Raw genomic sequence first — 15,772 nt, 5'->3', positions numbered from 1 at the left:
TGTTCATGGAACCAAGGGTTTCATCAGGATTTGTTATTTCACTCAAGTCTGGGAATTAACTGTGACTCAGTGTTGAGGGCTAAGGCATAAGAGGGCATCTAGCTAGTTTAACTATAGCCTAGTGGATAATCAGTGATCAATTCTGACTGTCTGAGTCAGGCCAGAGCTATCCCTTATTAATTCTTGACTGTTCTGAGTCAGGCCAATCCCCAGCCCAGCAGCAGCCCAGCATCCACAGTTGCTGACCACGCTGGGGTCCCTGGGCCATGTACCTTCCTGACATTGCCTGGCAGGCCCAGCACAGGACTGTTCTCGCTGGGAGCTCCCCAGTGTTTGAACTCACAGTGAGAGAGCACACCTATATTTAGAAAGTTCTGGTGGTGGGCAGCAGAGTGCAGTCCAGGAAGGGGCGTTTCATCCTGCTCAGCCGACTGCTGTCCCCACAGGAGGGCAAAACACTTGGTGGGGAGAGCACAGGGCCCGGTCTCCAGGACTGCAAGTCACATCTCTGCATGTGAATGCCATGAGGACAGGCCCGTGTGTGTCCTGCTGACAGGTCCTCAGCACTGAGTGCATGGCAGGTGCTCAGTTAATACTGGCTAAATGGACAAAGAGATCAGAGAGGGACAAGGCAACATTGAGTTGTTTGAGAGGGACAAGATAAACAGGGAGAGCGGAAGATACTCTCACAAATGAGATGCTATGATACAGTGCTGCTCAAAGTTCCCATCGAAATAGCCCTCCTAAGAGAAGGGCAGAAGGCACGCTCCGATTAGGGGGCCTGGAGTGGAGCCCTCGGGACAATAAGGCACATTTAGTGATGTGCAACTCATGGCCCGGTTTCCGACAGCCAGCCTCGGGTTTGTGTTGAGGTCCCTGCCGTGGACGCCTCCTGGCCAAGCTCCTGGGCTGCCTCTTGGTAACTTCTACCCCCTAAGAGTCCCTGAAGTGTGTTTAGACCCTCAAAGTCTAGCCCTGAGGATTACAGTCCTGAGCCAGAGTTGCCTCTGCTGTGTGACTACAACGTCCTTCAAGTCCTCCTTTCCTGTCGGAGGTCTTGGGATTGCCTCTTTTTTTTTTTCTGGAGGAGAGGCTGCCCTCCTGCCCTGGAGGTGTGGCCTGTACCTGGGGCAGTGACAGCGCCCAGCATAACTCAGCACAGAGTCCAGCGACAGCACCAGGGACGCCACTTGTGGAAACTGAGACAACGTGGGAAGAATTTCCTGACAAGCTGTTGGATATTAATGGAGCCGAACAGAAGCTGAAGTCCGCTGGCAGACCCGGCACGGTGAGAAGCCCCTTTGCCTGCGCAGACTGCACGCGGATGAGCTCACCTGGAGTTCGATGACCTCTTTAGGTGTCTGAGATCCCACCGTTCCACAAGCCCCTTTCAAAATATTATTGTGACCCAGTTTTAAGCAAGTGATTAGTCTTATTTTACAGCCCAGGAATCTAGGCCACGGCATGATGGGCCATTTGCCCAAAGTGAGCGGAAAGCTAGGCTTTGTCAGCTTTTTGCTATCCTCTGAGGAGCTTCCAAAATTGGCAACGCTCTGGTTTCAGACTTATAATTAGCCTTCAGAAAATGATGACCGATCATCCTGCTACATCGAGGCCGGTCTCTTTTTCCCAGGAACCTGACACAAGGTCTCACTTCAAGCATTCCATGACCCAATTTGTCTTTCTTGGTGACTGGAGTGTGGCGACTGCAGGAGAAACAGCCTGTGGCTGGCAGCGGCCGAGCTCCTGTCCCTGCCCCTCTCCTAGAGAACGGAGCTCCCCGTAGGGGGCTCCTTTTGGCTGAGGCCCATGGGCTCAGCTTCTTGGGCCCACGGGGCCTCAGCTTGCACCCCGAATGCTGATGGTGCTCAGAATTGATATTGTGGGTAGTTACAGGCCCTGGGTGTCTCAAATAAACTGTGGGTAGGGGGGTCACTTTATGAGCTTCTGATTTCTCCCTACGGCTCAGATGCCCTCCCTCAGTTCAAAGTCATTAAGCCCACATGATTGGTCCTGGAGTTCTTGAGGTGAGCCTTGACTTGGGAGATATCTCAGGCTCAAGAGCAGTCAAGGCCATGCCCTACTCACTCTGGTCCCACTAATCTACTCCCTACAGAACATTACACTCTGTACCCCCACCAGAATACACACCACACATATGCACACACACCACCACTCACACACACCTCACACTCAGCCCCCACACCTCACACCACATACACACACACACATACATGCATCACACACCACACACACAGTCACACATATACTCACACCTGCACATCCCATACCACATACACACATACCACATATCACACACACAACACATGCACACTCACACCCACACCACACACACAGCACACTCCTCATGCCCTCCACATCCCCACACCCCAAACGCTCATATACCACACATCATACACACATACACTATGCACAATTCACATCACCCATCCCTATACTCACACACCACACCTCACATACACACCACACCACCTTTACATTCGCAGAGTTTTGTAAGGTCTTTCCAAAACCCGTGCAATGCCAGCCTGGCCAACACAGAGAAACTCTGTCTCTACTAAAAATACAAAAAATAGGCCAGGCGCGGTGGCTCACGCCTGTAATCCCAGCACTTTGGGAGGCCGAGGCGGGCGGATCACGAGGTCAGGAGATCGAGACCATCCTGGCTAACACGGTGAAACTCCGTCTCTACTAAAAATACAAAAAATTAGCCGGGTGAGGTGGCGGGTGCCTGTAGTCCCAGCTACTCGGGAGGCTGAGGCAGGAGAATGGCGTGAACCCCCGGGGGGCGGAGCCTGCAGTGAGCCGAGATCGTGCCCCTGCACTCCAGCCTGGGTCACAGCGAGACTCTGTCTCAAAAAAAAAAAAAAAAAAAAAAAAAAACAAAAAATAGCTGGGCATGGTGGCGGGCGCCTGTAATCCCAGCTACTTGGGAGGCTGAGGCAGGAGAATCGCTTGAACCTGGGAGGCAGAGGTTGCAGTGAGCCGAGATTGTGCTGCTGCACTCCAGCCTGGGTGATAGAGCAAGACTCAGTCACTAAAAATAAAAAAAAAAAAGAGAAAACCAAAACCCGTGCAATGCCTCACTTCTAGCAACCGCCAGGGGTCTCTCCCCAGTGTCTGTGTCATTCGGCGGCCATAAGCAAGACAACACCTTCACTGTGGGTGTCCTGGCTAGAGAAAGGGGTCCAGCTTGGAGACACAGTTTGCTAGTACATCAATCATTAAGAAAGTCATATGTGTTTAAAACACACTGAATTTTATTTTCTTTGGAATTTTTAAAAATTTTTTACTTAATATTACATTAGGATACAGTATAACACAACCTGGATTTTTATCCTGGCTCTGCCATTTACAAGTCAGCTAACCTTTGACAAGCAGCTTGACTTCCTCATCTGTGAAATAGGAATGACTATTATTTTTTTAAATGCTTTTTTTTTTTTTTTTTTTTGAGAAAGAGTCTCACTCTGTTGCCCAGGCTGGAGTTCAGTGGTGCGATCTCAGCTCATGGTAACCTCTGCCTCTCGGGCTCATGCGATTGAAATAGGAAGAATTCCGTATGTCTCAAAGGGTTGTTGTGAAGGTAAAGGCCTGCTGCATAACGCCCCTACTGTTCTGTTTGGCACATGGTGGGTGCTTAGTGCATGGTAATGAGGAGACAAGCAATAGAGTTGTCCTCATTTGGCTCTGCCTCTCCCAGTGGCAGGGGCTGCACCCATTCTCAACACTCCCTTGGGCCAGGGCCCCCAGCTTCTCCAGGTCCTGGGGAGATGGTGTGTCCCACTGGCTAAAGGATGAATATATAGCTTTTGGCCGATCACCTCTCCATGAGTGTTCTACCAGTGGGGAGATATCTCCAGCTAGAAAAAAAAAAAGTCGCTGGGCACGGTAGCTCATGCCTGTAATCCCAGCACTTTGGGAGGCCGAGGCAGGCAGATCATTTGAGGCCAGGAGTTCGAAACCAGCCTGGGCAACATGGGGAAACCCCGTCTCTACTAAAAATACAAAAATTAGCCAGGCATGGTGGCGCGCACCTGTCATCCCAGCTACTCAGAGGCTGAGGCACGAGAATTGCTTGAATCTGGGAGGCAGAGGTTGCAGTGAGCCGAGATCTCGCCACTGCACTTCAGACTGGGTGACAGAGTGAGACTCTGTCCCAAAGGAAAAAAAAAGTATCCTTCTTGGGGCAGTCTGGTTTCTCTGGAGGTTCATTCACTCCCTGCAGGCATCTCTCATTGGCTTTCTGCCTGCCAGTCTCACCTGCCTTCCTACATGAACTGCTCTAAGGAAAGATCAATATTCTATTTGTTATCCTGGGTGGTGGTGACTCTGGTGTTGACTTTCTAATACAGAGATGATAGACTTCATAATATTTTTAATAAGTGAAAAACCAAAGTAGCAATACGAGGGTTGCCTGGAAAAGAGCTGGGCTGAAAAGGAGATGAGTTAGGAGGCTCCTGTTGGATCCAGGTGAGAAGTGGTGAGGGTCTGGACTTGGGCACTGGCAGAGAGAATGAAGAAGCGGGGAGGGCATCCTCACATCCCAAGGTGGTGGAAACGAAGGGCTTTGGCACCTGCTGTTGCACTGAATACGTATGAGGGAATTGTCCAGAACTCCAATGACCCCTGGGTTTCCTTTAGCAGACTGCATAGTCTGTGGTGGGTGGGGCAGCAGGGGAATGAGTTGAAAGATATGATACCTTTTGTTCAGGGCGAGTTGAATTTGGAGTGCTTCTGGAGTGCTCCAAGTGGAGTGTCCGGTAGTCAGTCAATACGGGGACTGTAGCTCAGCAGAGTCAGGAGCAGCTGTCTTCAAAAAATGCTCAACAGCGGCAGGGCGCGGTGGCTCATGCCTGTAATCCCAGGACTTTGGGAGGCCGAGGCAGGCGGATCACAAGGTCAGGAGATCGAAACCATCCTGGCTAACGTGGTGAAACCCCGTCTCTACTAAAAATACAAAAAATTAGCCAAGTGTAGCGGCGGGCGCCTGTAGTCCCAGCTACTCAGGAGGCTGAGGCAGGAGAAAGGCGTGATCTCGGGAGGCGGAGCTTGCAGTGAGCCGAGTTGGAGCCACTGCACTCCAGCCTGGGCGACTGAGCGAGACTCCATCTCAAAAAAAAAAAAGCTCACCAGCTAAAGATTGCTCCAAGTATAGTCATCCATTGCTTAATGATGGCAACATGTTCTGAGAAGGGCATTGTTAGGTGATTGAGTCATTATGCGCACATCACAGAGTGCTTGTACACAAACCTATATAGCATAGCCTACTGCACACCTGGGCGATGTGGTCTGGCCTATTGCTCCTAGGCTACAATCCTGTATGGCAGGTTACTGTACTGAATCCTGTAGGGAACTGTAACACGAATCACTAGGCAACAGGAATTTTTCAGCTCCGTGATAATCATATGGGACCAGCATCCTATATGTGGCCCACTGTTGACTGAAACACCATCATGACTGTAGTTACTTCCTCTTCTACTTGACTGGAGGGGCCAGAATCTCCCCCACACCCTGGTAATTTTGCAGACTGAGTCACTGGATGGCCTTTCTCCCATGGTCCATCTTTCTTTACGGAAGCACAGAGTTTAATGATTTTTTTCAGGCTCCTTTTCCCCCGGTTATAATGTGGAACTGCTCAGCCTGATACTTAAGAAGCTCATTTCCCATTTAAACCTTATTAGAAATCTAATTCCTCCACTATAAAATGACAATGCAATAACTTCAGCTTCCCATGCTAAGTTGGGGAAAGAGGCATCAAAAGCCACAAGTAAACAGGAAAGGCAAAGAGAATGAAAGCAAACCTAATATTTATTCCAGGCCCTGGGGCATAGTTCACAGCTTCTGGGAGGCTCCTCTGCTCTTTGAGTTCACCTCCGGAACTCTTCCCTAGTGTCTGCTAGCGGAAAAGACATGCAGGGGAGAGAGGTGTCCTCCCATCACCTCCCCGGCCCAGTGCCCAGCATATGAGGAAGCAGAGACCAGGGAGGTGATAGTGCCTGGCTGGGGTGATGGAGCTGTACAGCCAGGGCAGAGGTGCCCGGGTGCGTGATGTGAGGAGCTGCTCAGTCTACCCTTGCACAACCCTGAGAGTCACTTCAAATCTTGAACCCTAGACACTTTTCTTGCTTCAACCTACCCCAGACCCCGGTCACAGACTGAGGATAAAATCCCAGGTATCTTGAGGCTGGAGTCTGTGTTCTTCTTTGCTGTACCACACTTCGTGGACTATTTCAAACTCATCTTTCACAACTGGGCTCAAATTTCCCTTCCGTGAAGCTGCCCTTGATTCACAGCTTCCAGAGGCCTCTTGCCCCCACCTACCTTTCCCTGGCACTTGGTTCATACTTACCTTAAAGTATTGATCCCGTTAAGTCTTATGTGCCTGTTTCTTCTCCCAACTCTATCCCAGGATAGTCTTTATAACACAGAACTCCGTATATGTCAAGCACTTAATAAATACTAGTTAAATAGTGAATGAATGAATGAATGAATGGCCCTGTGATTTGCCGTTCAGAAGGCAGAGGTGTGGCCTGGGAACAGTGTGCTGTGGACACAGCTGTCACAGGGGTCGGGTCCCCGGATGCTTCCTCTCTTTGTGCTTTTTCCTCCTCACCCACATGCAGACCTCCCTCCAGTCTTCAGAGCTGGACCCTTCTCAGGACTCAACTCTAGCAGGGAGGAGGCTTTCCTGAGTGCAGCCCCGGCCACTGAGTCCCGTGCTTGGCTGCTCTCCCTTTTTCCTTACTCCACTTCAGTGTTCTCTTTCCAATCCTGATACCTGGCCCACCATCTGCCTCTCAGACTGTTTCCATCACAGAGAGGGGATGTTCCCCGACGCCTGTCTTCCAGGAGGGCCCAGGTGGTTCTGAGCACTGCAGGTGCCCAGCAAGGAAGCAGGTGAAGCTGACTTACATCATCTACTGCTGTGCCCCATAAAACTCATACTTTACTGCTTTTTCTAAGATTTTTAGATTCAAGGGGTACATGTGCAAGTTTGTTACATGGATATGTTGCATAATGCTGGGGTTCAAGCTTCTATTGAGCCCGCCACTCAAACAGTGAACATAGTACCTGAGAGGTAGATTTTCAACCTTCGCCCCCTCCATCCCTCCTCTCTTTTGGAGTCCCTGGTGTCTACTGTTTTCATCTTTATGTTCTTGTATACTCTTTGTTTAGCTCCTATTTATAAGTGAGAACATGCAGTATTTGATTTTCTGTTTCTGTATTATTTAGGAAAATGGCCTCCAGCTGCATCCATGCTGTTGCAAAGGACATGATTTCAAGGCCGGGCACGGCGGCTCACGCCTGTAATCCCAGCACTTTGGGAGGCTGAGGCGGGCAGATCACCTGAGCTCTGGAGTTTGAGACCAGCCTGGCCAATGTGGTGAAACCCCATTTCTACTAAAAATACAACAACAATGAAAAAAGTTAGCTGAGTGTGGTGGCACGTGCCTATAATCCCAGCTACTCAAGAGGCTGAGGCAGGAGAATTCCTTGAACCCAGGAGGTGGAGGTTGCAGTGAACCAAGATCGTGCCACTATACTCCCGCCTAGGCGACTTTGTCTCAACAAACAAACAAAACGACACGATTTCATTCTTTTTAATAGCTGTGTAGAATTTCATAGTGTATATGCACCACATTACCTTTATCCAACGCACCATTGGTGTGCACCTAGGTTGGTTCCATGTCTTTGCTGTTGTGAGTAGTTCCACCAGACATCGGCACTGGTGTGTTTATCACAGCTTTACTGCTTTTATTTCTATATATTTATTTAAGGGTCACGCTAATCTTCTCTGTATTGTTCCAATTTTAGTATATGTGCTGCCGAAGCAAGCGCAGCTTTACTGCCTTGGAGCCTACTTTCAGCATCTGTATTTGGATCTGTTTCCCCAAATGTTCCTTTCCTGAGTCTCTCCTGTAGTCCTGATGATGAAGTGAATCCTGGGGACAAAGCCTCACCAAGTCCAAAGAAATATTATTACCTGTTTGTTTGGGTTTTATGTTTCTTTAAAAATTAAGATGAAGCATGTCCCTCAGTCTCCTGGAAAAGGTAATCAGAGATGATGATGAGTACCAAAGCCCACAGTTAAAAAACATGGGTGGAAACACGCCAAGTCCACTGTGCTAAAAGGGAGAGGCAGCTTTGCTGTGTCCCCTTCAGACACAGAGGGAGCAATACCTGCTTCGGGTCCAGGAGACTTTGGGCACCTGAAGAATCCCACCTTCAGACAGAGGGCAAGAGCAATGCAAAAAATTCCTGGGCATTGCTCAGCAAAGCACAGATGGGAAATAAAAGGAGAGTAAGCCTGGGCAACCCTGGGCTCTGCCTCTTGGTGTCCCCAGTTTTCATCCCATTGAGTGGGAATGGAGTTGGCTTAGGGGGCAGACATTCTGATTATGGTAGAGCCCGAAACATGGCGATAAAGAAATGGCTTTTGTTTTAGCTTTTCATTCAGATGTAGTTTCAAATTTACAAAAAAAGTGTACAAGGAACATTTATAAACTCTTTACCTAGATTCACTGATTATTAACATTTTAACCCGTAAGCTTTACTGGTTGATCATGTGCTCCCCACTCCTGTCTCATAATTTTTAAAAAAATTATTTGGAAGTCAGTTACATGTGTCATGGCTGTTTACTCCTAAATACTTCAATGGGTATTTTCTAAGAACCAGTGTGTTAGTCTGTTCTCGCATTCCTATAAAGAACTACCAGAGCTGGGCATGGTGGCTCACACCTGTAATCCCAACACTTCGGGAGGCCGAGGCAGGAGGATCACTTAAGGTCTGGAGTTTGAGGCCAGCCTGGCCAACCTGGTGAAACCCCGTCTCTACTAAAAATACAAAAATTAGCCAGGCGTGGTGGCACACACCTGTAATCCCAGCTACTCGGGAGGCTGAGGCAGGAGAATTACTTGAACTTGGGAGGTGGAGGTTGCTGAGACTGGGTAATTTATGAAGAAAAGAGGTTTGACTCACAGTTCTGCAGGTTTAACAGGAAGCATGCCTGGAGGCCTCAGGAAACTTACAATAGTGGAAGAAGGTGAAGTGGAAGCAAGCAGGAGAGGTAGAGAGAGAGAGAGAGAGAGCCAGCGCAAGTGGGGACCTGCCAAACACTTCAAAACCATCAGCTCTCAAGAGAACTCACTCACTATCACAAGAACAGCATGGGGGAAATTGGCCCTCGTGATCCAGTCCCCTCCCACCAGCACCCTCCCCAACACTGGGCATTACAATTTAACATGATATTTGGGTGGGAACACAGAGCCAAACCATATCAACAGGGATATTCTCTTCCATAACTGAGGTTATTAACTTCATGAATTTACATTGCTATGATGCTTTCTTTTTGGGATGAGGTCTTGCTGTGTTGCCCAAGCTGGATCTGGAACTCCTGGGCTCAAGTGATCCTCTGGCTTCAGCCTCTGGAGTAGATGGGACTATAGGCGTGTACCACCATGCCTGGTCATGATGCTTTTAACTGAATGTTAAATTCACGTTAATGTTCCAATTTTGCCAGTTGGCCCAATAATGTCCTTTATAGCATTTCTCCCACTGCAGAAAAGATCCAGTCTAGGATCAGATACTACATTTAGTTACCATGTCTCCTGAGCTTCCTTTAATCTGTAACATTTGTGTCACCTTTTGCCTTCCAGGACATCAACGTTTTTGAAGAGTTCCATTCCCCAGTTCCTGTTTAATGGAATGTTGCTTATTTTGTGTTTGTTCGATTTTTCCTCGTGATTAGATTGAGGCTGTGCATTCGCCACGGGAGACTACATAGGTGACGCTGGTGTCCTCAAGCCACCACGTCTGGAGGCACATGATATCCATGCGACCCTCAGTGGTGGTCATTTTCATCATCTAGACACTGTGTCGCTTGACTTATCCACTGTATAATGACTATTTTAAAACAAAATGTCTTTTTTTTTTTCCTTTGAGACAGTCTCGCTCTATTATCCAGGCTGGAGTGCAGTGGGACACTCATAGCTCTCTGCAGCCTTGATCTCCCAGGTTCAAGTGATCTTCCTGCCTCAGCCTCCCAGGTAGCTGAGACTACAGGTATGCACCACCATGCCCAGACAATTTTTTTACTTTTTGTAGAGACAAGGTCTTGTTTTGTTGGCCAGGGTGGTCTGGAACTCCTGGATTCAAGCAATCCTCCTGCCTCAGTCTCCCAAAGTGTTGGAATTACAAGTGTGAGCCATGGCACCTGGCCAAAATGTCTTTTTGAATGTTCATATATTTGTGGTGTAACAAGTAATTTCCCAAACACACACACACAACCATACACACACACACACACACAATTTCATCTTCCAATAAAGTTTCTTCTTTGCAGTGCCACATACGCATGAACTCTGAGGTCTTCAAATTCTACATGGGCAGCGTTGGCTTTCCGAGGACAGAATCCTCTCAAATAGGTTTCATTAAGAGGGGATTTAGGATATTAATGTACTTATAAAAACACTATGCCAAATGAAATGGATTATAAGCTAAGTCATGCCTTAGAGTTGGTCTTCCAATCTTCTAAGAGCAGGCAGCCTCCAACTTCCGAATCATAAATTCAGGTCATAATCAAGAAGCTGCCAGGCGGGGCATGGTGGCTCACACCTATAATCCCAGTTCTTTGGGAGGCCAAGGTGGGAGGATTGCTTGAGGCCAGGAGTTTGAGATCAGCCTCAGCAACATAGTGAGAGCCTGTCTCCATGAGAAATTTTGAAAGCTACCCCGGTGTAATGGCACGTGCCTGTAGTTCCAGCTACTCAGGAGGCTGAGGTAGGAGGGTTGCTTGAGTCTGGGAGGTTGAGGCTGCAGACAGCTATGATTGCCCCATTCCACTCCAGCCTAGGCAGCAGAGCAAGACCCTGTCTCTAAATAAATAAATAAATAAATAGAAGCTGCCACGAACCTCAACTGGTTGCTGGATCACACTGTACCTGCTACAGTCCACATGGACACCCAGCAGGCTAGTGACCAGATGCTGGGCGTGGGGCAGCCTCCGCTCATCTGCCACAGAAAAAGCTCAAGACCCCCAGGAGCAAACTGGCCTGCGGGCAGAGCAGGTACAGAAGGGCAGCCTCCACCTAACCACCACCAAACTGAGATCACTCTCACAGCCCTGCCTGCGCTGGGTCTAGGAACTGCAATCTGTTGGTTCCAGCCTGCGCAGTCCTGGGAGGGACACTCGGAGGAAGGCAGAGTGGGTGTTGAGGGCTGACCCATCCCATCCACCTTGCCTCCCCAGGCTTCCTACAATGAAGCAGCAATCCTCCTAAGAATTCAGACACTCTCCCACACTCTCCTCCCCTCAAGCAAACCAAAGAAGGCTTCTCTTTTGTAGTGAAAATGCTGCATATCAGAGGGCAGCTGGCTTTGAGACCATCCACGCCACAGCTAAGACGCGAGGGGCTGCTTCACTCTGGATCTCCACGCATAGCTTTTGATTCTGTGCCTGTCTGTAAACATATTGTTTGGAGCATAAAGCTAATAGGAAAACCAATTACTGCGGTCAGTTGCTGAAACATCCCTTTAGAGAATGATGCTGACCCAGTGGGCTAGAAGTTACGGTGCAATCAAAGATAGAGCCAAGGAGGGTGGACGGCATTTGGCTCAGAATCAAAGTCAGTGTTGGGGATGGGTCACAGCTGCAGAGGCATTTCTGGGGCACTGGAATAGACTGCTCAAAACTGTGGGAGTTGCAGGGGCAAGAGGGGACCAATGGACCAGGCGGGGATCAGGCACAAAAGCCACTGCTAACAAATCACCAAGGGACCTGCTTTCTTCTTCTTTCTTCTTCTTCCTTCTTCTTCCTCTTCCTCTTCTTTTTTTTTTTTTCTGAGACAGAGTCTCACTTTGTTGCCTAGGCTGGAGTACAGTGGCACAATCTTGGCTCACTGCAACCTCTGCCTCCCAGGTTCAAGTGATTCTCCTGCCTCAGTCTCCCGAGTAGCTGGGATTACAGGCACCTGCTGCCACACCTGGCTACTTTTTGTATTTCTCGAGGCAGCTTCTATTCATCCCTGCCCCCATTTCTCTTCCACTTTTCACCAGCCAGCGAGCCACACCACATCATTTGCCTGAGTGTCCGTGAGAAAGAGATCCATACCGACCATGTAGACTACAGCTGTCCATTGGCAGCTGCCCACAGCTCCATTTCGGCACAGTCCTCAATACTCACCATTTTCTTTCTTTCCGTGTGTGTGTGTGTCAGGGTCTCGCTCTGTTGCCCAGGCTGGAGTGCAGTGCTGTGATCATAGCTCACTGTAGCCTTGAACTCCTGGGCTCAAGCCACCCGCCCACCTCACCTCAGCCTCCCAAGTATCTGGGACTACAAGTGCATGTCACCATGCCCAGCTGGCTTATTCTTTTGAAGTTCCTCTAACCATAGCCTTCAGTGGTTTGGGGTGGGGGTCAATGGGGCATGGAGAGTGCCCTGTGAAAGAACTGCCATTGAACTCCTTCATTCCCTGAGTGGTGAGGGGAGGTGGCAGCTGAGGATAACACTCAGGTATGTAGTTTGGGAGACTGGCAGACGAGCAGGTTTTAGTGGCGCAGAGTGAGTTTAGCTTTAAACAGATCGTGTGTGAGGTGACTAGGGGACATGCCCAGGAACAATGATACCTACAAGCCTGCAAACTGAGACAGGTCTGAGTTAGATACAGTGATGGGGAGTTACTAGCAGTAAGGTTCTGGTTTTTAAAAAGGATGAAGTGTATCACATTGTTACCATGGCAACAGGCAGTTGAGCTCGTTTTGGGGATGAAGGGTGGAGGCAGGGCAAGTCCGTGAGTTCCATTTGATGGCAGGTTGAGAGCTACCTTCTAGGGAAGTGAGCTCTAATCTTGGCTTTGCCACCTGATTGAGCCACGTACCTTCACAGCCTGTAAAGTGTATGTGAGGCCAAATTGTAAGCAATGCAAAGACAAGGGATGACTATTTTTGCTGACTTTGGACATATATAGTTCTATCTAACACCAAATGTACTAGAAGTGGGTAATACATATTAAATATAAAAAATTAATTAAAAAATTAGCTGAGCATGGTGGTGTGAACCTGTAGTCCTAGCTACTCTGGAGGCTGAGGTGGGAGGATTGCTTGAGCCTGGGTGGCGGAGGTAGCAGTGAGCTGAGATTGTGCCACTGCACTCCAGTCAGGGTGACTGAGACTCTGTATCCAAAATAAAATAAAATAAAATAAAGACCCCTCACTAAGATGAGAAATTAAATTAATCTTAAAAATTACATCCAGGTGCCATGGCTCATGCCTGTAATCTCAACACTTTGGGAGGCCGAGGTGGGAGGATCACTTGAGACTAGGAGTTCAAGACCAGCCTGGGCAACATAGGGAGATAGGGAGACACCTGTCCCTACAAAAAAAAAAAAAAAAAAAAGCTAAAACAAAAAAACAATTAGCCAGACATGGTAGTATGCACCCATAGTCCCAGCTACTCGAGAGGCTGAGGTGGGAGGATCACTTGAACCCAAGAGTTGGAGGTTGCAGTGAGCCGTGATGGTACCACTGCACTCCAGCTTGGGTGACAGAACAAGACCCTATTTCTAAACAACAACAAAAATTACAAATAGGCCAGGCGTGGTAGCTCACGCCTGTAATCTCAACACTTTGGGAGGCCAGGGTGGGAGGATCCCTTGAGCCCAGGAGTTCAAGACCAGCCTGGCCAACATAGCTTCTCAGGAATGCTAGATTGCTTGGTCACAAGTAACCGGCACTGAAAATTTTGAAAAATAAAGCTGAGTCAGTGTTGGCTCCTGGCTGCTTGAAGTTCTTATCTAGGGAAAAACTACTGCAGTAATTATTTTCAAGAAGCAGAAGGGAAAAAGGAAATGAATAATTAGGAGGAATTGAAGAGAAGCAAATTTCCCTTCGCGCAAAGCTGGCAGATCATAATGCCTCTTTACCAAGAGGATTTTCTTCCTGTTCAATTTGCTTTTCTACTCCTCCTGAGTAGAAAAGAGAAGTTGTTAGGGGATGGGAAAAATAAACAGGGGAACAAGAGCGAAAAGAGGAAAAGAATGAAATCATCTTTCTACAGAAAAGGCAAGTTGCTGCTATTCTATCGGAAAAATAAAATGGAAAGAAATCACTAAAATCAACATGTAAATTTTGAGGAATGGGTGAAGATAGATTCATAATCCTTTTGGAACCCCAGTGTCACAAGAGAAGCGTGTCTGTGCCTGTGCCTTAGTGAGAGCCCAGTCTCCTAGGGCCCTGAAGTGTGGCCTTCTCCCTCTGTCTCCATGCACCTCTCCTAACCTGAGCGTATGACTAGTTAGCAAACAATTGCAATCCACTCCTCTTTGGCTTAAAGCTCATAAGTAGTTCCCTTTCACTGCCTCCCCTGGCCAGGCACGGGCTGGGCACCTTCCATTTGTCTAAGTGCCAGTTCGAGCCTCTGCAGCACGAAAGCTTCCAGGCTGGCCTGCAGGAGTACTGAAGCACCCTGCATAGAATCTCTTTGTGGGGGACACTGGAGAAAGGGCTCCCTAAAGGAAAGAGAGCTGTTGAAATTTGGTGCCAGGGCTCAGAGCTTCTGCGAAGCTGACCTAGGGGGTGCCTGGTACTGAAGACAGAGCACTCCACGCTCCCTAACAGTTCACTTAGACTTTGGGTTGTAACCGTCCCCTCCTAGCCTGTGAGCTCAAGTCCCTCACTGTGCTCACTGCTGTACCCCTGGCACGCAGCACAAAGCCTCAAAGAGTGGGTGCCGAACACGCATGGGCTGGACAAGTGGATGAGTGGGCTGGGTGACAGAAGAGGCGGCATTCTAAGAGCTGCTGGGCTGGACAAGCGGATGAATGTGCTGGGTGACGAAAGAGGCAGCGTTCTAAGAGCTGCTGGTGTGTCCGGAGTTTGTTCCTTCTGGTGGGTTCTTGGTCTCGCTGGCTTCAAGAATGAAACCACGAACCCTTCGCAGTGAGTGTTACAACTCTTAAAGGTGGCACAAACCCAGACTGAGCTGTAGCAAGATTTATTCTGAAGAGCAAAAGAACAAAGCCTCCACAGCCTGAGACGGAACCACAGCAGTTTGTGCTGCTGGCTGCGAGTGACCAGCTTTTATTCCTTTATTTGTTCCCGCCCACATCCTGCTGATTGGTCCATTTTACAGAGTGCTGATTGGTGCATTTACAATCCTCTAGCTAGACACAGAGTGCTGATTGGTGCGTTTTTACAGAGTGCTGATTGGTGCATTTACAATCCTTTAGCTAGACACAGAGCACTGATTGGCACATTTATAATCCTCTACTAGACAGAAAAGTTCTCCAAGTCCCCACTAGACTCAGGAAGTCCAGGTGGCTTCACCTCTCACTGGCACCTTGGTCACTCTACTGCCATCCTGAACCCAGCCTGAGCAGGGGAGGGCACAATGATATGGCCAATGGGAATGGAAAGAACAGCTCCTGGGGGGTCAGCAGGTTCCACAGCGTGGGAGGTGGCACCCATGTCCTCAACAGCACTGGATCTTTGGGTTTCTCCCATGGCTTCAGTTTTGTGAACCCTGGAGCTTTGGGCAAGTATTACTGGCCTTGTCTTCCCATCCCACAAAAGTAAGCTGGGCAGAAGGGGAGGAAACAGCAAACCCTGGGCCAAAGCTGGGGTGCTGTTCATGAGGATGTGAGGGTCCCTGCCAGGGGATGACCAGCGACTGGAGAAGAATTTGATGAGGAAGGAAGGCCCACATTGACCAATAAGGAAATGCTGAGAGTTTTTGTTCTGGGGAGCTTCAAATAAAGTC

The 15,772-nt window shown here is 48.7% G+C and overlaps 1 non-coding gene across 1 annotated transcript; it reads right to left on the bottom strand.

Moving 5' to 3' along the window:
- Positions 1-7,755: 7,755 nt before the first annotated feature.
- On the bottom strand, positions 7,756-7,857 carry LOC115836796. Its single transcript, XR_004031810.1, has one exon. It is a non-coding gene; the product is annotated as a U6 spliceosomal RNA (small nuclear RNA).
- Between the last annotated feature and the right edge of the window lie 7,915 nt (positions 7,858-15,772).

Source organism: Nomascus leucogenys, chromosome 9 (genome assembly GCF_006542625.1).
Source record: "Nomascus leucogenys isolate Asia chromosome 9, Asia_NLE_v1, whole genome shotgun sequence".
Lineage (NCBI taxonomy): Eukaryota > Metazoa > Chordata > Mammalia > Primates > Hylobatidae > Nomascus > Nomascus leucogenys.
Note: the sequence above shows the minus strand (reverse complement) of the source record. Positions and strands in the feature narration are given on the sequence as shown.